The sequence below is a fragment of the Equus przewalskii genome, chromosome 3, assembly GCF_037783145.1.
Source record: "Equus przewalskii isolate Varuska chromosome 3, EquPr2, whole genome shotgun sequence".
In the NCBI taxonomy this organism is placed as follows: Eukaryota; Metazoa; Chordata; class Mammalia; order Perissodactyla; family Equidae; genus Equus; species Equus przewalskii.
This window is the reverse complement of record NC_091833.1, coordinates 112,064,170-112,091,223: the sequence shown is the minus strand read 5'-3', so window position 1 is coordinate 112,091,223 and position 27,054 is coordinate 112,064,170. Positions and strand designations below refer to the sequence as shown.

At 45.9% G+C, this 27,054-nt stretch overlaps 1 long non-coding RNA gene across 3 annotated transcripts in view; it reads left to right on the top strand.

Annotated features, from left to right (window-relative positions):
* Positions 1–1,296: 1,296 nt before the first annotated feature.
* The window catches only part of LOC139082383 (uncharacterized), a 135,329-nt gene continuing 109,571 nt past the window's right edge, over positions 1,297–27,054 (top strand). The window contains exon 1 of one of the 3 annotated variants that reach the window (XR_011538315.1): positions 1,297–1,445. This is a non-coding gene — a long non-coding RNA (uncharacterized lncRNA). Of the gene's footprint in view, positions 1,446–23,866; positions 24,810–27,054 lie in introns of those variants that run through there. The other 2 variants (XR_011538316.1, XR_011538314.1) reach the window with 2 other exon arrangements.

Below are 27,054 nucleotides of genomic sequence, written 5' to 3'. Positions count from 1 at the left end.
GACCGGATAGTAAGGGCCTCTGTACACAGACAACTTCAGTTGTGTGTTATGTTTAAGTCAATAGATCCAAAGGGAGATTCCAGACGTGAGGCTGTAGATGAATGAGCTCAGACTGATGTCAAAGTCGATGGATCGAGTAGCACCACTCTGTACACTTTGGGGACATTTGGCATCTGGTTTTGATTTTAAACAAGGCTCAGTCTTATCCAGGCATGTCTGTCCCATTGAAACCCTGCGTCTACTTGGGGCTAATAGTTCTCGGGAAGTTGGTACATTTGTCCTATTGATCCCAAAAAGTGGGGAAAGCTGCAGTGTTGGCCAGAGTGGAGACCTACAGACTCGTGGGAGAGAGTGAGCATGGGTCCTCAAGAGGCTCGGCTCTGCAAGTTAAAGATGACGAAAGCCAGGCAGTGTGACGTTTCCACATCAGCCAGGCACCTGGTGTCTGCCTGGTATGTTGTGGATGTTGAATAAATGATCCTCAATCCCTGCACCACTAGAAATCAACGGGAAGTAGTTTTCAAATTCCAAGACTGTTGGAAGTGAGAAATGTTCATAGCGGTGTTTCTTGTAACATCTAAAACTTGGGAACTGTAAGTGCTTAGTCCTGGGCAGAGCAGATGTTGCGTCAGCGGTTCTGGTGGACGTCTGTCTTTTGTGTATATACAATACGTCAGTATTGGTTCACAAAAGATCTTATTTGAACCATCTCTTGGGTGTCCCCCCAAACCACACCCCCGTCTAGTACCAAAACACTTGAGTATTACCCTTGACTGTGGAGAAAATGTTAAGCCAACATAACCTTGAAATATCCCAAAATGTGACTATTTGTGGAATCATGCTTGTATATTACACGAAAAATCATGTACATACTCATTGCGCTAATGCGGACACAAAGTTTAGAAGCAAATGGAAAACGTTCTGGAGGTTGGTGCGTGTTAGCTTTTCTATCCCTCTTCGTGAAATTGTATCACAGGAAAGAAGCATAATCTTGCTGAGACAGGTTGTATTGGAAGAACCTGAGCATCATGTATGTGCCAGGGAGCTGGAGGAGCTATGGAAACTGGGGCATGTTGTCCCTCACTTTTCTAAGAAGGTCAGGGAACATCTTGCAGGAGAAGTGACTCCAGAGTTGAAACCTGAAGGATGAGTAAAAGAGTGGGGAGGTGTGATGGTGGAGGGAGACTGCGTACAATGTATCCAGCAGTAAACCTGAATGTGCTCAAAGTAACATTCTGTGGAGTGGGAGCTGGCAGAGGAGGGTGAGAGAATGCTGAGACGTTGTCTCATACCGTCCTCTTGAAATTTCTCAAGTTCAGACTCAGTGGCACTGAGGAAGTGTTTCGGGACTTAGTTCCAGATTGTTGGAGCCACTCTTCTGGCCTTGTGGAGAGTGGATTGGATGGAGGCAGGAGGACCAGCTGGGGCCCACTGGAGTGCTCAGGGTGAGACAATGGTGGTGACCTAAACAAGAATAGTGGCAGTGGGGAATGGGGAGGAGGGAAAAGGGGGTGTGGGGGCAGTGGAGTGTACAGAACTGTACTTAGTGTTGGGGCTGAGGGTAAGGAAAGGAGCCCGGGGATGTCAGACTTCTGGCTTTGGACATCTGGGTGGTGGGTGATCTTAAAGGTAAGCCACAAACGTCAAGGGATCTGAGTACTGCTTTCGACCCACTAGTAAGTGCTAGTCATTTTCCTGACTCAGCATTTACAAACTTAGGCTCCTGGTAGCCCTATCATATTGTAGAGAAGGGAAATGGCTGAGGGTAGCCTGGTGTGTTTCGGTTGGGCTTAAAATTATAACTAGCGGTCTTTTTCCTAAAAAAACACTTGACATGTTAAACATGTAGTGATACCCTTCACTTAAAGAATTGCAGTTAGACCGTGACTTTCAGGGAGTAGAGCGTCATGCAGCCAAATCTATGACACTCTGTAACAAATAGGCTTCATTTTAAGTTCATGTCTACAGAGGAGTGGTGTCTATCAGGGGTGTGTAGATCCACGGTCGTAACTAATAGCTTATTACTTTTCGAGGTAATAGTATTGTTGGGTGCGCTACGCTCGGCTGCAGTCTGTTCTTTGGGGGTGTCACGACCACTATCGGCATGAGTCCAGGCAGCTAGAAGAACCTAAGGTGAGCCCTTGGACACGATTCTGAGAGTAAATGTTAAGTACCTACTGTCTTGCATTGTCTCTGCTTGATACAAACATTTGGATTTAGAATACACAGCTGACTTGCTAACCATCTCAATCTGGACAGAATTTGTGTGCAAATATAGTTGAAGAGGATTTAGAATCCCAAAGTTACTTCCTATAAAGCCTCATCTGATTAGTTAGCAAATCAACTAGTTTCCTCTGGCTGACTCATTAATGATGATAAGTTAAGTTCTGCTTAGGGTGAAGGGAATTGGCTGAGCTAATAGTGCATAAGAAACTTTAGTGTCGATAAAGTAGCTTCATATGTAAGGGCATATCTTGGCTGTAAAAAGACATTCTCATTCCTGTGGCAAATTACAATCACTAACATGGCAAATTACATGATAGCAAGCTAGACACTTAAATAGTAATTAGTTGCTACCTTGTCATTTGTGCACACATAACTTATGAAGTCTAGATAGACTTGGTCTTGTCACTGGTTATCTGTGTTGTTTGAATGCTTCTTGGCTAATCTGAAAGTGAGCGATGTCTCCCAGCTTAAGTTAGGCCCTGCAGACGGGAATCTTGACTGTTCAAGTTGCATCTGACATTGGATAGAACATACAAATGAGCGTTGGCCTCATGGACGCGATGTGGCACAGGCTATTTCTAGCTTCTCAATCTGCTTGACAGTGGTGAATACCTAATTTATAAGTGGTGGAATAGTTTTTTGGGGCTTAGAGAGGATGGTAAAGGTACTTTGTAAACTGTCATTGCTCTCCGAGTATGTGAGAAATCAACATAGTTAAAACTTAAGAGGCATATTATGTTCCAGACAGCTGCTGAGTGCCCAAGACATCTCGGCTAAAAGACTGAGGGACTACGGCCCAGGGCTGTCCCATGCCCAAGTCCTTGCTCATAACTCTTATGTTAGGGTACGTAAGGACTGCTAGGGCCTTGTTTTGGAGACTGCACTGGCAAGGCATTTATCAAGCAAAGGAGCTTGGATTACTCATGGGGGAGGTGAAAGGATGATAGCGTCTACCCAGGAGGAGTCTGGGTGAGTTCAGATGGAGGAGGGGTGCTCCCTACCTCTTGTGATCTGGAAAGACTTTTTGATGGACATGGCCTTGGGGATCCATCTCACTAGGAGTGAGGGTGTGCCAAAGTAAGGAGAGCCTCCCAGCCAGGGGAGGAGTCTATAAAAGGCAATCAGAACAAAGTCTGGTGGCAAGTGGTAGGGTGTGTTGTGAGGCTGGTGAGTTATAGAGCCAAGGGTTATCATAGGGTATTATTCAGAGGGAGGGCTGGGGATGGGGCTGGCCTGGGTGAGTTTTCCTGAGGAGGAGGGTGGGCAAGCCTTTGGAGGCTTCTTGGCAGGGAAAGCTCTCCAGACTACTACTTGAGGGCCTGGCTTGTGTCTGTTGTCCCCACATCCTCAGGGACTGGCAGAGAGCCCAGTGAGTCCCTGATCTAGGGACACTCCTGACAGCTGTGCTGGGTGGACTGTGCAGATGAGGAAGAGAGCAGGAACAGGGATGGCTGTTAGCAAAGGCATCTTCAGGAACACCCTTTGCAGTCTGTTCTCTGAGATATGGGACTGTCTGGTTCTGCTGTGGTGACAGCCAAGCTCAAGCAGATGGGTCAGGGCCTTCTCGGAGTAGGCGCCAGTCCTTTAATACAGGCATACCTTGGAGACTTGGTGGGTTCAGTTCCAGACCACTGCAATAAAACGAGTCACGTAAACTTTTTGGCTTCCTAGTGCATTATAAAAGTTATGCTTATACTGTAGTTGATCAAATGCAATAGCATTTCTAAAATGATGTACATACCTTAAATAACTTTATCAAAGGGTCGAAAGGAAGAGAGGTGTTTATTGAGCTTCCTGGCTTGTGCATCTTAGAGATTTTCAGTGGTCTAGGACCTTCCAGCAAAGAGCTGTTCCCACATTCTTGGCCCTGACCTATAATCGAGGAAAGATGATTGTCCTGAGGGTGGGAATGGTCTCTATAACCCCTAGATTAGGGACCAATCAGTGGATATGTCCATTCTGGTCCCTCCAGAGCACCCATTTTCACGTACCCCAACTTGTATGGTCTTCAGACATCAGCCACACACAGAGGTGCCTCAGAAAAGCTCCATCCGAGAGAAACGGCTCATGGCTTGTCCACACAGGGAATGTTTGTGACTAAAACTTGAGAATCACAGGAAAGAGAACAAGACAAAACTCCCTTTCACCTAAGATAATACTTCGAGGAACACTTACAGACATACCTCGGAAATATTGTGGGTTCGGTCTGTTCAAGACCACTGTAATAGAGTGAATATTGCAATAGAGTGAGTGACATGAATTTTTTGGCTTCCAAGTGCATCTAAAAGTTACGTTTATACTATATTGTAGCCTATTAAGTGTAGAATAGCATATGTCTAAAACAATATATGTACTTTATTGCTCAAATACTAACCATCATCTGAACCTTCAGCAAGCTATATCTTTGCTGGTGGAGGGACTTGCCTCCATGTTGGTGGGTGATGACCAGGTTGGTGGTTGCTGAAGGTTTGGGTGACTATGGCACCCAACTTTTTTTTAGATTAGCATCAGTTGTTAGATCAGGTGCCAATCTTTTCTGCTTTTTCTCCCCAAATCCTCCCGGTACGTAGCTGTATATTTTAGTTGTGGGTCCTTCTAGTTGTGGCATGTGGGGCACCACCTCAGCACGTCCTAATGAGCAGTGCCATGTCCCCACTCAGGATCCGAACTGGCGAAACCCTGGGCCGCTGAAGCGGAGCACGAACTTAACCACTCGGCCACGGGGCCGGCCCCAACATTCTTGAAAGACAACAGTGAAGTTTGCCACATCGAGTTGACTCTTCCTCTCACAATGTGTCTGTAGCATGTGATGCTGTTTGACAGCATTTTACCCACAGTAGAACTTCTTTGAAAATTGGAATCAACCCTCTCAAACCCTGCCACTGCTTTATCAACCAAGTTTGTCAGATTCTAAATCCTGTGTCATTTCAACAGTCTTCATAGCATCTTCACCAGGAGTAGATTCCATCTCAAGATACCACTTTCTTTGCTCATCTGAGAAGCAACTCCTTATCTCTGTTTTATCATGAGATTGCAGCAATTCAGTCACGTCTTCAGGCTCCCCTTCTAATTCTAGTTCTCGCTATTTCCACCACATCTACTCTTACTTCCTCCACTGAAGTCTTGAATCCCTTAGTCATCTTCCGAACTGCTGTTAGTGTTGATAATTTTGACCACTTCCCGTGAATCATGAATGTTCTTAGTGGCTTCTAGAATGGTTGAAGCCTTTTCAGAAGGTTTTCAAACTACTTTGCCCAGATCCATCAGGGGAATCACTATCTATGGCAGCTATAGCTTTATGAAATGAATTTAAGACTTGAAAGTTGAAATTACAGTAACATTTTCAGGCTGGTCACCTTAATGTAAGTACTTAGATTATGTCGTGCCTGTGCTGCGTAATTTGCATCTGATCCCCTCATCCACCGTGGTGCTCAGTTTCAGAGTGAGGGAACTAGGCAGACTTAGACCAGTCTGGATACAAGACTTGATTCTGTCACTAAGTACTTTGCTTCTATAATTTCTGATCATACATGGAAAGACGATTACTTTTAGAAATACAAATCAAGGTTGTTCAAAATTCTGAACTTGAACCCTCATTCTCAGGAAATTTTGCTGCTCGATTTCTCAGTTCTTCTATAGAACCAAGGATTGTTTTTTGCTTTGTGCAGTTCAAGACCAGGAGATCAATGTTTTGCCAGTTTTGGAAATCACTGTCCATTTCTAGAAAGCCCAGCTGTTTCTGGCATTGTTCTAAATGCTGGTTGTGACAGCATGACGTTGCTAGCTTTGAGAATTGGTTGAGTTCTAATTGCTGATTCTAGTTGACCATTAGGATGAGCTGTTTCTTGAGGTGTCTCTGGAAATTTGGTGCTAGGGTTGTGGGTGGTGGGTATTAAGCTCTAGAAGGTTTCTCGGTTTCTATAATGGGGGGCTCCATTCAGAGGTGATGGGGGTGAAGGGACAAGAACTGCCCACCTCTCCTCTCCATGGGGGAGGGGAAGGGGAACACCGCCCCCATCCCTGACCCTACTGGAGAGGACTGAGTTGTCCTTTTGACTTTCTCCATCCTAATCTCCATTGTTCTTGCCACAAGGAAACAGGTTCCTCTGGGCAGTAAAATCACAGTCTTCCCAAGCCCTGGCTTCTGGCTCTAGCTTTCTTAGTTTTGGGTCTATATGGCTGCCCTTAGTGTCCTGCAGTAAGTTTCCTCCTCATGTAAGCTCACTTAACAGGAGCTTCTCATGCTTGTGTTGGTGTCCAAATCCAAGCTTCGTTCCCTTGCAATCTCTAGAGGGCAGTGTACTCAAGGAACTCAAAACAAATGGAGATGGGTGAATCCATTTTTGTATTGGTAAAGCTCAGCAAAGATAAGTTGGCTCAGGTTCCAATCTGATATGGAACTTCTAACCTCTCACTAAGTGCATTGTTTTAATAGTCTAGTTGAAGCCGGAGACCAATGTGTTGGAAGAGAGAACTTGCTTGTGTGGCTACAAAGAACTGGTGGTGTTCTCTGCTTGTTCTTGGCAGGCGTGGGCTGCATAAGCAGGAAGCTGGGCTCTAAACCTGTGTTGGCTGAAGTTACTCTATTACAGCTATAACTGGCTTTAAGCTGCACAGCCGTATGGGTTCTTGTAACAGCTGGAGCATCAAACATGGTTTTAGCTGGACTCCTCTGCACGCTCAGTCTGAATAGACCTCAGGATTTGAGCAGTTTCTTTGCTGGGGTATGAAGAGCCTTGAGGAGAGCAGGCAGGGAAACCAGGACTCAGCACCAGAGCATGTGGCCCTGAGAGGAGCCATACTGGCTATTGCCTACTCATCTAAGTCTCAGTGATGCCTTCTGATAGTCCACTTTCATTGGGGCCATGCTCAGTGAGAAAAGTCAGACTTCTTAAGATAGAAGGCATGGGATGGGAGCCAGGAGTGCTGTTTGGCTGCATGGTGTTATCTATAGAGCCCTTGTAGAGGTTGACCCTAGTGAAATAGACTTAGTGACCTCTGAGTGTGGAATGTATCCAGAGAAACCTACTCAGCAATATAATGCTGGCTAACTTTTGGAGCCTACTTTGTGAACCAGAGCAGGTGAGCAGATCAGGAGCATGGAGGCTCTACCCTCGAGTCTTGGCCTGCCTCAGATAGGCTTGCTGAGTGTGCTGCCCCTGTCCTGAGTGGATGGGGAGCTGACTTGGGGTTGCCCCAGGACACTGTTATTCAAGCAAACTTAGTATCAGTCCAAGTTGCAGTTGTCTGTCCCCCATGTGTGCAAGGCTTCTCTAGACCCTGCCTGTCATGCACAGGCTGCTGAGCTGATAAGAATCAATAGGCTATGGGGGTGTGGCTGTGGAATTCACCAAAGAAAGTAGGGCTGTGCTAAAATAGGGCTTTGCTGGGATTTTCTCACCCTACATAAATGATGCTTGAGCTGCAGGGAATGGGGTCTTTGAGAAATCAACGAGGCAGGCCAATTTTTATCCTATTTGCACCAAGATGACTCTATGAATGCAGCAACTATGAGAGACTTCGGTGACTCCTAATCCTCTAGGAGATGGAGTAACTGTCGCTGGGAGAAGTTCCCTGAATGTCAGTGTGAATAGCTTTCAGTGAGTACTCATCCCACAAGATACCCTAGAGCCCTCATACTGGCTTTATCTACCTGTTTATCTCCTTACTTCATGCTTTGTAACCTCTTGCTCACCCCCTCTTTTTCAGGTGTGAGGGCCGCCTTGAGGATTTCGGGGGGGGGGGGGCGGCGGTCGGCGGTGCACATCTTGTGGCTCCGAACTCCCTTAGCTTTTGTTTATCTGGGAAAGTTTATTTCTCCATCATATGAAGGATATTTTTGCTGGATAGAATATTCTTGGCTGAAAGTTTTTGTCCAAAGATTTGAATGTGTCATTCCAGTCTCACCTAGCCTATAAGGTTTCTGCAGACAAATCTGCTGAAAGCCTGATAGGGGTTCCTTTGTAGATTATTTTCTTCTGCCTTGCTGCTTTTAGTATTTTTTCATTGTCATTTATTTTTGCCAGTTTCACTACTATATGCCTTGCAGGAGGTCTTTTTACATTGACACATTTAGGAGATCTGATAGCCCCTTCCACATGGATTTCCATCTCCTTCCCTAGGTTTGGGAAGCTCTCTATTTCTTTGAACAAACTTCCTGCTCCATTCTCCTTCCCTTCTCCCTCTTGAATTCCTATAATTCTTAGGTTGCCTTTCCTAAGATATTTCTCAGGGACTCTTTTTAGTGTTAGTTCTCTCTCCTATCTGGAGTGTTTCAACATGTCTATCCTTGATTATGTGGATTCACCCCTCTGTGATGTCTACTTGAGTGTTCAGGGAATCTGTATTTTCTCTCTTCCATTGTCTTTCATCTCCAGTATTTCTGATTGATTCTTCTTTATAGTTTATTTGATAGCTATTTTGAATTCTGCCACTTAGATTACATATTTGTGTCTTCAGGACTGATTTCTGGGTACTTGTCATTTTCTCTCTGGTCTGGAGATTTAATATTTTTCATACTGCTAGAGGGCGTGGCTCTGTTTTTGCACATCATGATATTTGGTTGCAGTTACTGCCTATCACCCCTGGGTGGAGGTCAAGAGCCACATATTCTGAGCCTTCTGCCGGAGTGCTGGGCAGGTGAGGGGAGGGGCGCTTTCTTCTGTGTGCTCTTGGATTTTCTTGCTCTTCCCTCCCTATCTGCTCTCCTGGGGTGTAGACTTGGGGAGGTCACCCCCATGTTAGCTTTGATGTTCCCGTGAACAAATGTGTCCCCTCCCCTGTCCCTTCCCTCTCGGAGGCCTCCTGTGGTCCCAGATCCCAGTCTTGTGGGGAGGGAGTGAAGTTTTCTCTTACCCTGTTCCACCTCCTCCGAGGGGTCTCTAGCCTCTCTGCCCTCTGTTGTATGGCTGTGTGAGTCTCTTAAATGTCTTTTGTGTTGTTTGGATGTCTCTGTTGGAGTATGAATGTCCTTGTTGTATGGTGGAGGGGGAGAGATTATTGGGAAAGCTCACTCCACCATGATGCTCCCCAGAGCCCTCATACTGGAGAGAAACACCAGGAATGTAGGAGATGTGGGAGGGCTCCCATGGGGAGAAACTCCAAATGTAACTGGGAGCACCTTGAACAGTCCTTATCCGTTATCCTCCATGGAGAAGAATCCTTCTGTGTCAGCCTCTTTGGGAAAAATCACCCCACACTAGAGAGAAACCCTATCCCTGAATTAGATGTGGTAAACATGTGAGCAAACCTCCTCCTTTCCTTCACTGGAAGGCAACACAAGCAGGGTGGGGATGCCCTCAGCATTTCAGTTAGTCTGGATTTTGTTGAGTAAATCTTTCTGGGATTTAACATATTTCTCTCGTTTGCTGTAAACAAGTTCTTCAGATTCCATGTTGATGTGTTTTTTGTAAGACGTCGATGAAGATCCTGTTAGATTGTCTGAAAGTGTGCCTCATAGGAGAGCAGTCATCTGTCCTCCACAGCTCTGGGCACGGCACCTTTAGATGGGCTGTGAATCCCAGTATTTAGGTCACAGCATCCGCTCCTCGGCAGAGTATACAAAAGACATTGAGTTTAAGATGGAAAACAAAGATGAGACCTGTGTGCATCAGTTTGAGGACTTGGTGGTCATGTCTCTGACTTCTGTGGGGACAACACTGTTATGTTAGTGGCATCTAGATGGGGCTACCTTGCCCTGGTCTTTCCTCTGAAGTTCTAGCTCTGCAGCCTTGGCCAGTTCTCTGTAGGCATCTGTCATGGTAATGCTCTAGTGTCTGATTAAAAACCCTTCCTGGATGGAGATATCTTGGGAGAGCTATGGAGACAGATGCAAGGTTGGCCTGGAAGGGGGCAGACGCTGTTCCAACTTTTTACTCATGAGATGTTTTGTTTTCTTGTCTATTGATGTTCACCTTCCAAATATGACTTGATGTTGTAGCCTATTTATTGCAGGTGCAATAAATAAAGGTGGTGGGGGGGAGAGAAACAGCTATAAACAATGTGAATAGACTGGCTATGGGAATCTGGATCCTACTAGGTTTTAATGGGCTCTAGTGAAGTACTCAACAGAACTAAATGAAATGTAGGAGAAAGTCAAATTAAATTCAAAAAAGCTATAACAAGACCAAATGCCTCCCTTTAAAAACAAAACCCCTCCATTGTGAGGGCTGCAGAGAAGGTCAGCTTTACCTCTTTGGCCCAACGTCATGGCACTTTCCTTGCCTAACTTTTCCCCAAATAACATTCCTTTATGTAGGGCTTCTAGTTCGACACAGCTGCTCCTTGAAATCTGTATCTTCACTGGCCAGAGGCCTAGTCCGTGAAAGAGGAGCCCCAGATGTGGTCGGGTGGCTGAAAGGAGACACAGGCAGAAGGGCAGGCTGGGAAGTGGCCAGCTCTGCACAGGAGCACAGCTGGAGTGGGCTCGCCAACACCTGCCACTAGGGGGCGCTGGAATCTGGGCAGTGGTGGGATGGGAAGGGACCAGGGATCCCATCCTGGGAGAGCTGGGCAAGATGGGCAGAAGGGCACCAGCAGCTTCTCCCAGTCAGTCACTTTGGAATCAAGTCCTACTTGCCAGAATCGCAGTTCTACAAGTCTGAACTAACACCAAGCTGTGTCTTCATATCCCACACAGCAAACATGTCCTGGAACTGCCGAGAAACAATCTGGTCTTCAAAACCTGCATGTCTGACATGGTTGAGGAGATAATGTCCTGATGAGGCAGGTGGGCACAGGGGCCCTTGGGGCAGCATCCACAGGGAAAAGGCAAGAAGCTGGAGTTGTGAGCCCATGATGGGGTGTGGGACGTGTGTGTAGTTGGATGTTTAGTAAACTGGTACCAAGTTTGCTCAGTTCTGGCTGTAATGGAGATTGCCATGTTTCTCTTACTGAGTGAATGGGATGGTGTCAGTGCTGATATTCTAGAACCCTGTAGATCTCATGGTAATTGGTTGAAAGTGTGGGAGAAGACTTAGGAATGGCCTCTTCAGTCCTTCCTTCCTTTTGTTTACATATGTTTGGACATCCTGTCTTGGAATAAGGTCCCCAAAGTCCAAGACCCCTGGCAAGACAACAAGCGGTGTCCTCTGCTGGGCACTCAGTGCCTCCAATGACACACAGGTCAGAGCCTCCTAATGTGCCAAGCAGGGAGTCCTCACTTGCTTCCTGCAAAGTGCTGGGGGCTCTGACCTGGGCCTCAGGATGGCTGCAGTCCGAGTGGTTTCCAAGACTGCCTAGAAAAGGGATATTGGGAATAAGAAGTTCATGGGTTTTTTTTTCGGTAGTGCCAGATGTCTTGGAGTGTCAGAGTCCATGACGGATATTACAGCTTCTTATGGGGGTGTGGGGGTGCTGGGGTGGGTTATGGCAGGTGCTTTTAGGGGCAGCATGCTTGGCTTGGTGTTCACCCTGGTGGACATGGAATTCTCCCCACAATGCCTATGTCATGTCGGTGAACTTGCAGGACCTGCCAGTTCTCTTCTCACCTGATTGACGTCAAAGTCACACCTTCTCCACTGTAGTCTCTGCCAGACTGGAAGCTCAGCGAGGGCAGGGAAAGTGTATTGATGATAGCTTTGTTACTGGCGCTTAGGAATGAAGACAAACTTGTTTCCATCTTAGAGCTTAGGTTGTAAGAGGAACGTTCAATTCCCAGAGGTGTTGCGTGTGTGGATGTTTCCTACACAGAACAGCCAAATCACGTGTTGGATCTCTGGTTTCTCTACACTAAGGTATTAAGGTAAACGATCAAGGCCGTTTTGAAGGGGGAGCTATGTTCCTCTGATCAAATTGAGATTTCACCCTTTAGGGTGGACAGAGCATGCTCAGCTTAAGGACACTTGATAATTGAGTTTGATCCCCTATGAATGGGATGAGGCTGCTAGTTCCTGGATGACTGACTGGTGTCAGGCTTGGAAATTGCTGGACTCTTGACCCTCGCTGACCCCTGCTTCTCCTGTTCTCCTTGCTATATACCTTGTCTTCCTTCATGGAGATGCCAGGAAAGGGGGATGAGGGTGAGGGAGAAAGGGGTCATAGATCTTGTCCTCAGAAGGGGGACAAATGGCCCAACTTCTGAATTCTGATAGTTGAGTATTTAATGACCTTGATCCACAGGCTGTTTTGGACTCGCCAAGTATCTCTGCCCTTTGTTGAATCATCTTAGATTTAGAATCCTCTGTGGCATGTGAATTTTATTAAATAGCTTTATTGCTTGAGTGGCTTTCACTGACTCTTCCTATGTAGATTTTTGAGGACACTCTTACTTCCGTCAGCTCCAACGACTAGTCTTTGAGGCTTTGTTTTAATTCCATGTTTGCTTTCCTCTGACCTGTACTCATTTTAAATTGGATGTGACAGATAACCCTCATCCATGGAAATGATAGCTAACCCTTGTCTAGTTCTGACTACAGACTTAATCAGTATAGGGGAAAGCAGTGATATCTCTGAAGTCGTTTCCTCATATACATGCCAGACCTCAGGCCATTGGTGGCCTTGAGTCATGGCCCACAAGATGTTCCTGAGCTATGGGATGGGACACTCCTATACTGAGTGGTATCCCGGAAGAGTGGAGGGAGATGCACTTGCCAGAGGGGGATTTTTGTGTCAATGAGATTATTATAGGTTCAGTTGTTCGATAGGCTAATCCTGATGGTAAGAGAACCTTTTCTTTTTTCTTTTTTTTTTTGTTGCAGTCTCACTTGTGAGCTCACCATGGTTGACTCAGGGGAAAAAAGTAAAGTTTTCTTCAAACTTTTTTCTGCCAAACACTGGTGGAGCCTAATCTGAGGTGTTCAGGTGAGACTGAGCCTGCACTAACTGCATAATGAGGTTGGGGAGGATGCTGTCTTGTTTTTGAGCCCTGGCTGGATCCTCTCGGGTTGTCTTGCAACCCTCTGTGCCAGATATGCCTACCTCTTGTCTGCAAGGGACGTGTTTCTCCTCAAGGATCCTGTTCCCTCAGTGCTCACATGTTTGGATAATTTTGTGGGCAATGTTACCACCTTATTAAATTGAGGTAGAAGGAAGAATGATGTCCGAGTCACTGAGAATAATGGGAAGTGTTTTCCGAAGTGTATTCAGGCCTTAATGCATGGGGAGACGCCTTTTGTAATTATCTCGAGCTGTCACCAGCTGGGTGTCTGGGCCCTTGCTCCTCTGCATGGACTCTTGGCTCTGTCCCCATGGTGGGATGTGCAGCTTCAGGGCATACGAGCTGCACAGCTGGAGAATTGCCTTGCTGGGCTCCTGGGGGAGAGCAGGCTAGGCTCATGGCCCCTCTGCTCTTCTGTCTAGGCTGTCTCTTGCCATGGAAATGTCAAGATTTGCTTTGTCTTGGCTTTCTGAGTCTCGAATATGATATAGCCAGTGTAGATTTCTTGGTATCTATCCTGCTTGGATTTCTCTGAGCTTCCTGGATCTTTGGCTTGGTGTGTGTCATTAACTTTGGAAACTATTCAAGTATTTTCTCTCTATACATGAGACAGGAATGTTAAAGGGGCTGAAGTTGCATATTGCTCATCTCTCAGGTCCCTTAGGCTTTGGTAAAATAGTTTGCAGGCCTTATTGAGAACAGAGCTCTGAGCATATTTCAAAATGGCTATTCTGCCCTCTCCCTGCTGGAAGCACAAAGATATTTCTCTGATCCTGAGTGAGACCTGGTGGGGCTCCTAGAGGTGTAAGACAATAAAATTGTTGCCCCCCGCCCCAAGACTGGTCGTCCCGTGGGAGTTCTAACTCAACTAGCCCACACTGAGCCAAGCTGAACTTGTCAGTTAGTTTAAAATGTTCTTACAGGTACTAGCTCAGCTCAGGCTTCTCCTGGGCTTCTGTTCCCTGTATTCTGAGACTGGATCCTCTTGTCTGGTTCTCAGTTTGTCAGGGCAACAGTTTAGTCTGTGACCTCATCTTTGGATCAAGGAGTTTTTCCCATTTCAGTGTTTTTTCTTGTTTCCTACTGGCTTCTGTAACAAAATACCGTAGACTGCGTGAGTTAAACAACACATTTCTCACAGTCCTGGTGGCTGGGAAGTCCAAAATCAAGGTGCTGGCAGATTCAGCGTTTGGTGAGGGCCCTTTTCCTGTGCCCTCATGTGATGGAGAGAGCGCTCTGGTCTCCGTAATCCCATCATGGGGGCTCCACGTTCATGACCTCATCTAAACCTAATTACCTCCCGAAGGCCTCACCTCCGAATGCCATCGTTGGGGGTTAGGACTTCAGTATAAACTTTGGGAGGATAGAATCCTTCAGATTATAACAAGTGGACTTTCTCTTTAGCTCTCACATCACCAAATAGATCTGCTCTTCCCGCCTCCCCCCCAATTTTTTGTGGTAAAACACATATAACACAAAATTTGCTATTTGAACCATCTTTAAGTATACTGTCAGTGGTATTAATCACACTTGCAATGTTGTACAACTGTCATCACTATCTAATTTAAAAACTTGTTCATCACTCTGCAAAGGAACTCGGCAACCATTAAGCAATAACTCCTATTCCCAGCTCATGGCAACCTGTAATCTACTTTGTGTCTATTAACTTGCCTATTCTCAATATTTCATAAAATTTTATCATAGCATTTGTCCTTTTGTGGCCGGCTTATTTCACTTGGAATAACTTTCTCAAGGTTTATGTTGTAACAATATGTTAACGCCTCCATTCATTTTTCTAGCTGAATAATGTTTGCATATCAAGTTTTATCTACTCATCTGTTGGATACTGGGATTGTTTCCACGTCTTGGCTCTTGTGAATAATGCTGCATTGAACCTCAGTGTACAGGTATCTGCTTGAGTCTGTCTTCAATTCTTTCAGATATATACCTAACAGAGGAATTACTGGGTCAGATGGTAATTATGTTTAGCATTTGGATCTAAAGCATAAACTACTTCTGTGGAGGTGGTTCTATGGGGAAGGCTTCTTCCTGAGGCCCTTTTGGAATAAAACCCCTGTTAGATGACAAAACCAACTGCTTGTAATTTCATGCTTGAAACTGAACACCCAGGTAGGTCATATCTGCTTCATAAAGGCCTAGATCAGGAAGCCCAACCTCCCACTTGGATGGTCCAGATCCTTTCTTACCTCCAGGACATTTTGAGATCAGTGGCTGTCAAGTCAACACACAACTGAAAGCTTAATTGGTCCTCTCTTCCCAGATCAAATATGAATTCTTTGAATATCTGGACCCCTTTGTCCCTGGTGAGAAATGTACCCAGAAAGGGCTACATGAGCCCCTGAGGCATCTTTGATCAAGATAATTTGGTACAACAATCTTGAGCGCCTACCAGTAAAGAGGTGGGATGTCCCAAGACATCAACGCCCATGAGATGCTTCTCATAGCTCGCCCTTCCTTTGAAGGTTACCCTCAAATGTAAGCCATGTGGATACACTCATCTGAAGGCATAGTGTGCCTAAGCGGATTGGCCACACAGAATAGGGAAGGTTTGTGCTGCCTGATGCCTTGCCCCTGTCTCATAGGACTAAATACGGCGCATTCTTATCACCCCGGGGCATGTGCCCCTCACAGAGCCCGGAGAATCTCCAAGGAGTTACCATCCCTTTGGATCTGAGTTCACTCTTCTAGAACAATTCCTGCCTATAAAGAGTGGTCTTTGGGACCGCAGAGAAGAGGATCCAGTCTTTGCGTTGAGGTAGGTGCTCTGGAAAGATGTAGTTGTTGGCTGAGACCGAAGAGAGAGTTGAGCCTCTTGTGCTTCTAGGGGGAAGGAGGCTGTCAGGACTGCAGGACAGGCACTTGTCTTGAGCGCCCCCTGCTGGTCTCCATTCTGCAGTCAAGTGCTGGCGCTGCTGGAGGCTGGGCTGTGATTCTGTTTGTGGAGTGGGGGCTAGGGGCTAGGTGGGTGGCGGGTAGGGCGCTGTAAGAGCAACCTGCAGGTCAACCAGGTTTTCCATCAGGGTCATCGGTGGTAAGTCTGGCCTGCTTTTCTGAACTTCCAATAGTGTGAATCTTACTCTTTGATAACTGAAGAGTAAAAATTTACATGAAATCCTGACTTAAGTGTATAACAAGGACTTTATATTAAGCTTCATGGCTTTTGTCTCATCATAGACTTTGAAATTTATCACTTACGCCAAGTGGCAGTGGATTTAACAATCGCCACCTTAACTGACTTGTTAGCCTATTCAGTTTTGTTCATGTTATTGTGGATATATTTTATAGTGTGAAGATACAAACACTGAAGCAATTCTTGGAAAACATCTGTTAACTGTCAACTTTGGCGGGGTTATGGGCTTTCAAACTAGCCTGTCCTTTGTCTATGACCTGGAATGGAATAGTATAAATGCTGCTCATCTCCCCACACTTCTGACCCCTTAATCTCAGTCTCCTACTGCTAAGGAAGGGAATGAACTGTAGAAACTACTTTATCCTGCTGTTGCACGACAGTGAGTTTTAAGATCTCATTAGGAACATATGTAGCGAGCATAGTGTAATGTCACCACACAAAAATGAGGTTCCACCTGATGTGCATAGAAAAAGCTGATTATTATGGCATCAGCTTTTGGGAAAAGAAATCAGCTTTATTGTGAGACTGATCTGCAAGGAGACAGAGGCATCAGCTCTTAAATCTGTCTCCCCAGTCCATAGCTTGGGGCAAAATTTATGAGAATGAAGGGTAGGGTGGTCTTGAAATGTGGAGGTAGATGATTGGAGGTAAAGAGAAGTGGGGTAATCGATGATCTGTGCAAGTATAGTCAAGCTTCATGCCTCTTCATGGGACACATGTTCACAAAATCTGAGGGTAGAGTTGTCAGCCCTTTGACATCAAAAAGGTTACTTATCGGGCATTTGTACAGGCTTAGTTGTTGGGTTGGTGGTCTCAATTGGCCTGAACTGGACAAGGGGTCTCAGTTCCTGAAAAGCCACTATTAATTACTCTAAGAGGGGGTCCGTGGTTATACTATGTACGCAGCATGATCTTCTGGACTCTGCAAACTATTCTTCATCAAGTGCCTTCCAAAGTCCCACCTGAAGGTGATCATGGGATGCTGCCTGTGCTAAGCAGATAATGGCCTATGTCACTTATCAGTCTAGCAACCAGTGAGCATAAAATCATCTAAGCAGGGACGTCTGTCAGGCCGGGGTCAACAGCGCCACTCCACCTAAATGTTGGATCTAGGAGATGACTTCTTCCGAGTACTGCTTAGCTTGATGACTGGGTACTTACACGTTAAGGAGAATGCATCCCCCACCTCCCCAGACAGAGCCATGCTAACGTCCAGAGACGGGAACATCTCCTGGGGAGTGTCTCATCTCGGTGTGTCTTGCTGCCTGTGAATAGCATCTCCAGCTCGTCCAGCTGTTCTGAGATGGATGTGGTTGGGAGCTCCTTGGGGGTCTCTGTTCTGGTGCTCTCTGGCTAGAAGATCATGTGGTAAGCAGGCTCTTGGCCTGTGCCAGCTAACCAAGGCCAGCCTAGCCCTGAGGCTGATGCAGGGCCAGCAGAGAGGACGCAGCTGGAGGAAAGACATGCCCAGGCATACCCCTGAGATGCTGAGTGGATGTAAGGGTGTTCCAATACCGGGCTTGGGGAGGAAATGGTTGCTAGTCCAGGCCCAGCCTGACTTCATGGAGTGTCTGATGTGGAGGGAAGGTTCTAGGGGGGTTCAGTTTTCAGAGTGGTCGTCAGATCATAGGAAGGGAGATGCACAAATCAACCCAAATGGGACTAGGGCAACCAACTGGAATACTATAGTTGCAGGATCCAGGGCTCAAGGAGTGATCTGGGGAACAGTAGGACAGATTGCCTTCGCAGCAGGAATATACCATTTCAGGTGAAAATTCCACATTCAACTTTGCATCCTCTTGTTCAAAATCGGCGATTGCCCTGACTTCTACCATGAAGCCCAGGAGGCCCCCAGCATGCTGTGGTCATTGACCTGAATGAGTCGAGTCCAGAGGCTGTTTGCTCTGTGAAGCAGTTATATAGAAGTCTGGTTCAAATAGGTGAATTCTTCAATGAGGCCTGAAGAGAACAAAAGTCTAGCTTATGCAGAGGTGATTACTCAAGAAAATGGTAGACATCAGCGGATTTCTCTCAATATTGTCTTCTCGGGGGGTGGAGGATGAGCTAGTGTGGCTTCCTGGTGCCTGGATGTGGGCTCTGGGATAGGTAATAGAAGGATAAGGGACACGATGGGAACGTGTTACCTTGGATGGGGCGAGGGGAGCCATCCTACGAAACGATTTTTGGTAGAAATCCTTCGATGTATCCTCTAATGCCTGTCCTGTCAACTAACCCCTTTTCTCCTTCATCCGTATTCCTTCCCCAACACAAATATAACAATTTTTCTCAGTCATAGGAAAGTAGACGTCTACACAGTGAACCCAGAGCCATTTGGGGAGGCCATATGCTGCCTTTCTCCAGCTGACCCTTTGACAATGACCCTAGACTGAGGAGTCCCTGTCTCTTGGAGGCTCGGCTTCTGTCTGCCTGGAACCCGGGGGGCTGGCTGCTGTCCCTGCTTACATCATGAGAAGCCACAGGCCAGAGCCTGCCTCCTCATACCACTTCTATGTGACCACGTTGTCTTGTTCTCTCAACTCAAGTTCAGCTACATTTTTTTCCCTCTAATGGGGTGATGTCTGTGTCTCTCTCTCTTAGAAGATCGGTTTACTTGTAAAGATTAAGGTCTCATGGCCATAGGGGGTGTGGGATCTCCCAGGGTGGGGTTGAGTCCAGACTGTTGAGCATCCACAGGCTTCTGAACTCCGCATCTGCTGTTGTGACATGCCAAGGCCACCAGGTGGTGCTAAAGGACTCCCCTCAGCCAGCTGCCAGGATGGAAACAAGTCCTTGGCTTTCTGGAGACTCTCAGTGGGGAATCTTCCCTCTACCTGACGTCTTTGCTCTTGCCCTGTTTCCCTTCAGAGGAATCTTGATCCTGTGTGAACCATCTCGCCCCATCCCCCCCATACCAAGCTCGCCTGCCTCTTTAGATGTAGGTAACTCCATACCTGGGTGTACCTCATGATGAGCGGGAGAGCCCGGATCCGCTGGAATGGGTTGGGCGCCTCCCTCAGAGGCCTCCCAAGCCAGGGGTCATGCACTTTGGATAAATTCATTTCTTCACACAATCCTGTTGATTGTGAACGTTTTGTGATGTGACTCATGTGGCCTCAGGGTAAACTATTAACATAAAAACACACTTAGGGACCACAATTTTAAAATCTACCTCTGCAAAGGCCAAAGTAAAATTGTTATATGATAAAGGATCTGATGCCATGCAATTAGTCATCTTTATAAATTCAAAAAGCCTAACATGACAAATTACAGTAATCCATGAGGTTGCAGTGATATTTTAATTTGCCTCTAAATCTTTGATTTTTTGAGTATTCAAGGCGTAGGAGTGAATTATAAAATTCTGACTTTGACTGATATTAACAAGCAATTACCTATAGTGATCCTAACAGTATGAAGCTTTTATTAAAATGTATTTTACCTAAAACATTGGTAACGTGCCCAATGGCCCAGAACTGCATTTCAATTGCTAGGTTCACAGGAGGATCTTTGTCTTTCTCTCCAGAGTTTCTCTACTGTTGATGAGCTAATTTCTTAAGCATCATATGGTCCAACTTACAGTCAACTGCTTTTGCTTGGAAGAGGATTTCTGTCGACACGAGAACTGAGAGCAAGAGCCTAGCATCAGAAATCCAGGTTAAGACCCCGTAGGCCAGGCCTCACTAGAAATATGAGGGGCATAGAGCGTTAAGAATTTAGCGAACAACTGTAAGCTGATGTCTGTTTCATGAACAGCTGGAGGGCACCCTAAATCTGTCAGATGTAAGGACGGAATAAGTGTTCTTGACCGACTCAAAGGACACGAGAACAAGCAGAAAAAGGAATCACAGTGTCGTTACAGAATGTCAAACTGTTCCTGTGTGGTTAACGTCATCCTATGTAGCTCTAAGAATAACTTTCTTGCCTTTTCAAACTACTTAGCTGCTTCTCTGATCTCTGGAGACAGTTTTTTCTCAAGCGTTTTCTCTTGTTCTTTCGTGTACTCCTAGGGAGACCTCTGACACGGTCTGAGATTCAAACTTTGAGAGGGGAGCCTACCTACTCAAACTTGGAGAGGGAACAGGAAGGGCCTTGGGGACAGGCACACACATACCTGTGCTCAGTACCAGGAAGCTTCTCCCTGGGAGATCCAACCTTCTTCCCGCGAGGATGTGAATCTGGAGGCTCCACAGGGAAGAGTGAAGCTGAGGCACTGCAGCCTTTTGGAATGGGCAGAGGGAAGGAAAGCCTGAACATCTAGAGACCTGCTGGGTCCAAAGGAATGAAAAGGCTGGGAAGTCCAAGATCAAGGTGCCAGCAGATCTGGTTCCCAGTGAGAGCTCTCTTCTTGGCTTGCAGATGGCAATCATCTTGCTGTATCCTCATGGTGGAGAACAAGCAAGCTGGTCTCCCTTCCTCTTTGGATGCTAATCCCATCATGGGGGCCTCACCCATGGCCTCATCTAAACCTAATTACCTCCCAAGGCTCCACTTCCAAATAACATCATTGGCTATTAAGGTTTAAAACATAACCTTGTGGGGACACACATATTCAGTCCCTAACAAAGTGTCACTGGATTTGGGACTCGATCTACCCACTGTGATCTCTCAAACTTCCTTGAGCCTTCTTAGTTTGGCTTTCCCAGAGAGCAGACCCTGAGACAAGGATATGGGTGCAGGTAGTTCATTTGGTAGGCGATCTCGGGAAGCATGAGTGAAATGTGAGGAAAGCAGGCCTGGAAAGAAGGTCAAAGGTTGTGTTAAGTGGGTTTACCACCATGGGCAGCTGCAGTTGATTGTGCTGGGAACCTCTGATGTATGTACTGTGTAGAGCACACCTGAGACCCTCCCACTCCATGCGGTGGCTGAGGCAGTCATTCCGTGACGATCCCTCCCTCATTGGTTAGGGTGCAAGTACCTCCAGGGGCGTTAACTCCCTTGCAGTTTGTAGTTTGCAATTGTTTGAGCAAACTCCCATGGTACCAAAGAAAGCATTCAGGCAAACAGGAGAGACGTGGGTACATGAGGTGGGGAAGCCGTAGGTGTGCTGGAGATGTCTCCTGAAACTGCTGGTGAACTCAGGTGGGTGAGTAAAGAGGGCGTTGCCACAAATCTGAGTCCTTCTACCCCTTGGGCTATGTTAAGTCTACTGCCACTGATGCTTCATATGGGTTGTGCCATTGAGTTTTCTGGGAAGTTTGTGCTGAGAGAATTAACACACATACAGATCTCTTGCATTCCTATGTGCCATCAGGTTGGTTGACTCCTGGCAACCCTATGAATGAGTACTGTCTACAAAATCCTGTCCTTAACAGCCTTCGTGGCTCCTGTAGACTCTTGCCTATGGCCTCCTTTATGGAGTCAACCCATGTCATATTTGGTCTTCCTCTTTTCCTGCTGCCTCTACTTTTCCCAGCACTGTCTTTTCCAAAGAATCCTGCCTCCTTATGATGTGCTCAAAGCCTCAATTTTATCATTTTTGCCCCCAGTGATAGTTCAGGCTTAATTTGCTCTAGGACCCACTTGTTAGTCTTCCTGGACGTCCAGGTACGTGTAGAGCTCTCCTCTAACACCCTATTTAAAATGAATCAATTCTTTTCCTGTCAGCCTTCTTCATTGCCCAGCTTTTGCACTTGTATGTAGTAATTGGGAAGACGAAGATGTGGACAGTCTTGGCCTTGGTCTCTAATGACACTTCCTTACGCTTGATAATCCCTCCTAATTCTTTTATTGCTGCCCTTCTGGGTTTGTCTTTTCTTGACTGCAGTTTCCATTTTAATTGACTGAAACAAGGTAAACGAAATCTTTAACTTTCAAAGTCTTCATTGTCTGTTATGACTTTTGTCATCTTGATAATGTGGTCCTCTTTTGGTGGTACTTTCATTTTTGTCAGAAGTCTTAAGTCATTGCTGCTTTCTTGCCAGTAAGGGACTGTCATCTGCACATCTTAGACTATTGATCTCCAATTTTCACTCCGCTTTTGAGTCTAGCCCAGTTTTTCATACATGTTCTGTGTACAGGTTAAACAGGGAGATAAAGTGCACCCGTCTGACACATTTGCCTATAGGAAACCATTGTCTCGCCGTATTCTGTCCTCACGGTGGCGGCTTGTCCACAATGCAGGTTATGCCCTCATCAAGACAGTCAAGTGCTGAGACATGCCTCTTTCTTTCGGGGCAGCCCACAGCTTGTCATGATCCATGCAGTCAAAGGCTTACTGTAGTCTATAAAATATAGACTAGATTTTCTTCTAAAATTCTTTGGAGCACTCCAGGTAGCCAATGAATAATCGCAACTAGATGTCCTGTGCCTCTCCTTTTTTGCGATCTACCTTGGACAGCAGGCATTTCTTGCTCCATCTAAGGCAAAAGCCTTTGTGGCAGCACCTTGAGCATCACTTTACTAGCATGGGAAATGAGAGCAATGATCCTGTAGTTACTGCGCTCCTTGGCACCTCCCTTCTTGGGGATTGGGATGTATATTAAGTGTTTCCAGTCTGTAGGCTATTGGGTTTTTTTAATATTTGTTATCGTATTCTTAGGATTTCGACAGATTCAGTCTCTGTGGCTTAAAATAATTCTATTGATAGCCCATCTACCCCTGGTGACTTATTTCTTCCCAGTACTTTTGGGGCACTTTGACTTCACTTTCTAGAATTACAGGTTCTTAGGACACTTTCTCAAAGGCATCTGTCCTCCTTTTGTCTCTTCTGTATAGATCTTCAGTGTACTGTTTCCACCTTCTCTTTATCTTCTGATCAGACAGTGTGCTTCCCTGCTGGTCATTCAGAGTTCTTAGTTTGAATTTCCCTTTGACTTCTTCAATCTTCTGGAGGAGACCTTTTGTTCCTCCTCTTTTGTTTTCTCCTATCTCTCTGCATTGGCCGTTAGAGTAGTTCTCTCTCTCTCTCTGTGACAGTCACTGAAAAGCATGTAGGATTCTAACCCTGCTTTTGTCACCTTTTACTTTTGCTTCTTGCCTGTCCTGTCATCGGTCTTGATTTTTTTTCTGTAGGCGTCTTTTCACATTCTTAATGTTTCTGGTTTCAGTCCACAGTTCTGGTTCTTGGTCAATAAAGTTTAGCAATGCAAATCTCTTTATGTGGACTTCAAATTTGTCAGGAATGTCTACATTATATTTTGGCACTACAATTTCTTAGTGCCCTTCAGCTTTACTCTGATATTTGCTGTTAACAGTTCATGGGCACCATAGGCGTTTGGCAACACCATGGACCTGAGCACGTTGGTTTGGACCCACACACTACAGCAGAATGCAATGGTAAACCACTGCTGTTCGTTTTTTTTTTTAACTTTGCCTAGAAAGCCCTGTGATGAGATGGTCCAAAATGAAATGAGAGTGCTGGAAGAAGAGACCCCCTCCCCCCAGATCGGAAGGCACTGAGTTACAGGGGTAAAGCAAAGAAGTATGAGTAATGCTGTTGCTAATGACACAACCAAAGCCAGAAGGATGTCTAGTGGCTGAAGTGCACAGAGGGGAAAGGGAAGTCTGATGCTGTACCACACACACAGCTGGAACATGGAATGTGAGAAGCATGAGCCAAGGTAAACAGAACTGTAAAGCAAGGAATGGAACGTTTAAATGTCACAATGCTTGGCAGTAGCAAACTAAAGTGGACTGGAATGGGACACTTTGAGTCAGATGACTGCAGAGTACTCTACCTCGCAAATGACAAACTCAGAAGAAATGTAGAGGCTCTAATCCTGAGGCAGGGTGTAGTAGCACAGGCAGTTAGGGGCTATAATGTGAAGTCTGACCCAACAATATCAATCAGACTTCTGGGTAAACCTATTAAAATGACCTTCATCCAAATCTATGCTCCACCTACAGATGCTGAACAAGACAAAATTGAGTTTTTACACAAGTCTTAAAGAAGAAATCGATCATACACCAAAACAAGACAACTGTAGGTGACTAGACCTACAAAGGTAGGTAATAGAGCAGAATAAAATGTCATCAGAAAATTTGGACTAGGGGCAGGAGACTGGCTTGTGGATTTCTGTAAAGCCAATAGTCTGTCCATCGCGAACACATGCTTCAAGCAACTGAACAGCCTGTATACACGGACATCACCAGATGGCCAAGATAGAAAGCAAATAGTGTAATTGGAAGCAGGAGATGGAGAAGCTGTATTCTCTCTGCCAAAACAAGACAAGAAGCTGATTGTGGTACTGACCACAAGCATCAGAGTAAAGCTGAAGAAGAGCAAAATATTTACTGGGGAGTAATGTCTGAACAGAAAAGGGAAGAGGCAGCATTATGCAGAGGGAGCTGTCAGACTTTCTGCAGCCCAACAGGGAGTTCTGGGGCACAAACCAGTTGGAGGAGTCTCACATTGGATGGAAATGGCTAAGCTTGCTCAGTCTTCGGCTTGGAGCCACTCCAAGAAGAGCTTGAGCTAACAGCTAGAGGCTGTTGGGTAACCACGCTCCTCACAGCTGGACAGCAAGTTCTTTTGTGAAGGGGGGGAGCTGTGTGGCACGTCTCTGTCTACCAGTAATGTGCAGCTACGATCCTCCAATTCTTCAACTGCTGCTGCAGCTGGTCCGTAAGCAACATAATCATAAGATATAATATTCTCTATCTCCTACTCTCAGTCCTAGAGTCGTCCTCCCTTGGTCAGCACTTCCATTGGTTTAAGTTGTTTTGGTTGGTGACCAAGACCTTCATTCCTAGGAAGTCTGAACCACTGGTGTCCTTCTTAACAGGCCATGTTTGCTGTACTTGCTTACTTTTAACACTGAGCATGGAAGCACCAAGAAGTGTCCCCAGTGAATCACCTGCGTCCCATATTCTTCCCTTTCCTCTTTCATGTAGCAGAAAAATCTTGCTGGTCTACTGGCAAAAGGAGCCCAAAATGACCTGGCAGCACCGTTTGAGTCCCCTGGTGGAAGCATGTAGATCTGGGACTTGTAGATTTGCTGAACTTAATTTGTGCTTTTGAACCCCACATTTTCCCAGTTGGGTCACTGGGAGTTATAAGGGAGAAGCTTAATTCCACACCTTGGTTCCTAGACCTCTATTATAGCTACTGGGAACACAGCATCACATATAATGGCCATTAGTTTGCTAGCAAAGAACCCTAACCTGTGACAAGCACATTCAAATTGCAGTTCCTGTTTTGAACTGTCCTGAAACTGCTGGTGAACTTAAGTGGACTATGAAAGAGGGCATCAAATGATTCCTTCCACTCCTTGGACCACGTTGAGTCTACTGCTACTGACACTTCATAGTGGTTGTACGGTTGAGTTCACTGGGATTCATGGTCTAAGGTGACTAGGAATGCAAAAGAAAGTTTGGAGCATAAAATGTTTGTCAGAGGGGATAAGTTAGACTGGGATGGAAGATTGGCCAAGCTTTGCTTTAACCAGGTGGGGCACTCCAAAGCAGATATCTGCCATTAGAGTCTTCTCACAACAGACTGATATGGCTGGGATTCCTACTCCTACCTCATTCAGTCCCTGGATGTGGGCTGTCCCTGGAGTGACTGACAGCTAGCCAGAGGCTTTTTGCCAACTGCACCCTACCAAGCAGCATATCCTTCCTTGAAGGGGGATCTAGATGGCGTGTTTATGTGCCTATCAGAACACCCCATGCCTGTAGTTTACCCTCAGCCTGGTGCTTTCACTGAGCATTTGAAGTCATTCTAATATCAAGTCAGGCTGACAGCTTTTAGATAATGTATGGTAAAGTTAATGTTTCCTGTGATCATGTGCCCATTGTTTACCCTCTTTCACTGTAAAATGGGTCACTTGTGTCAGGTGATTAGGTATTCTGAAAGCCCATAATGGTGCTAGCACAGGCACTGTGCCTGGGCATGGAAGGTAAATCCATGTCTAGAATCGTTACCAATCACAGGATGGATGCTTCCTTCCTTTTCCAAGGCAATGAGGTCTGATGTAATCACCTTGCTAACAAGAGGCTGGAGGTGCCATGTGGAGGGCTTAACGTCTGTTTCTGCTGCTGACAGGTCATCCTTAAAGAGTGGCAATGGCAAGATCAGTCTTATGAGGGGGAGCCCACAGTGTTGGACCCATGGAGTGGGCAGGCCCTTTTTATAAGCACTTGGGTGGCTGTGCACTGAAGGCTGTCTTCTGGGCAAGTCATCCTGTCCACTTGATTGAGTATATCATCTGCGATGAATACTCTGGTAGGCACTGTCTGGTGATATAAGAATCCTTAGGCTTTGTGCCTATTCCGGTATGTCCTTCTACATGCCTCTTCCCCGCAACTCCTTGTCTCTAATCTTCTAATTTTGCTTCTTCCAGGACCCTGACAAGCCAGCCAACCATTTGTTAATGCATGTGATTCTGAGTATGCATCTTGGACCCCTTCTCCTTTCATATAAAAGAGATGACTAAGTGTGCCAACTGAACTTCTGCCCATTGGGAGGATTTTCCATGAAAACAGTGATTTAGGGTACCCTCTAAGGAGTCCTAGTATTGCAGCAGTCCGTTTACAATTTGTTATATTTCAAACCAATCCATATATGAACCAGAGCTTTAAATTTTCCCCTTTCTCATCGGGGATCTCCCCACATGGCCACAGGCGTGAGCTGAGAAGTGTAGGTGCAACAGAGGTGGGCGATGGAGGGGGAGGTTTGGGCCACTCATTCTTAAGTGTGACCTTAGATTTGCTTGGACTTGCCAAAAATATACTATTTCCTGTATAAAATTTATATTGTACCCACTTGACCTTATGCCTTTGAATCTTACAGCATCCAACTCATAATGGGAAATTCTAAACACATAGTTACTTGATGTTTCATGGCCAGGAGCTCAGTCTCTAC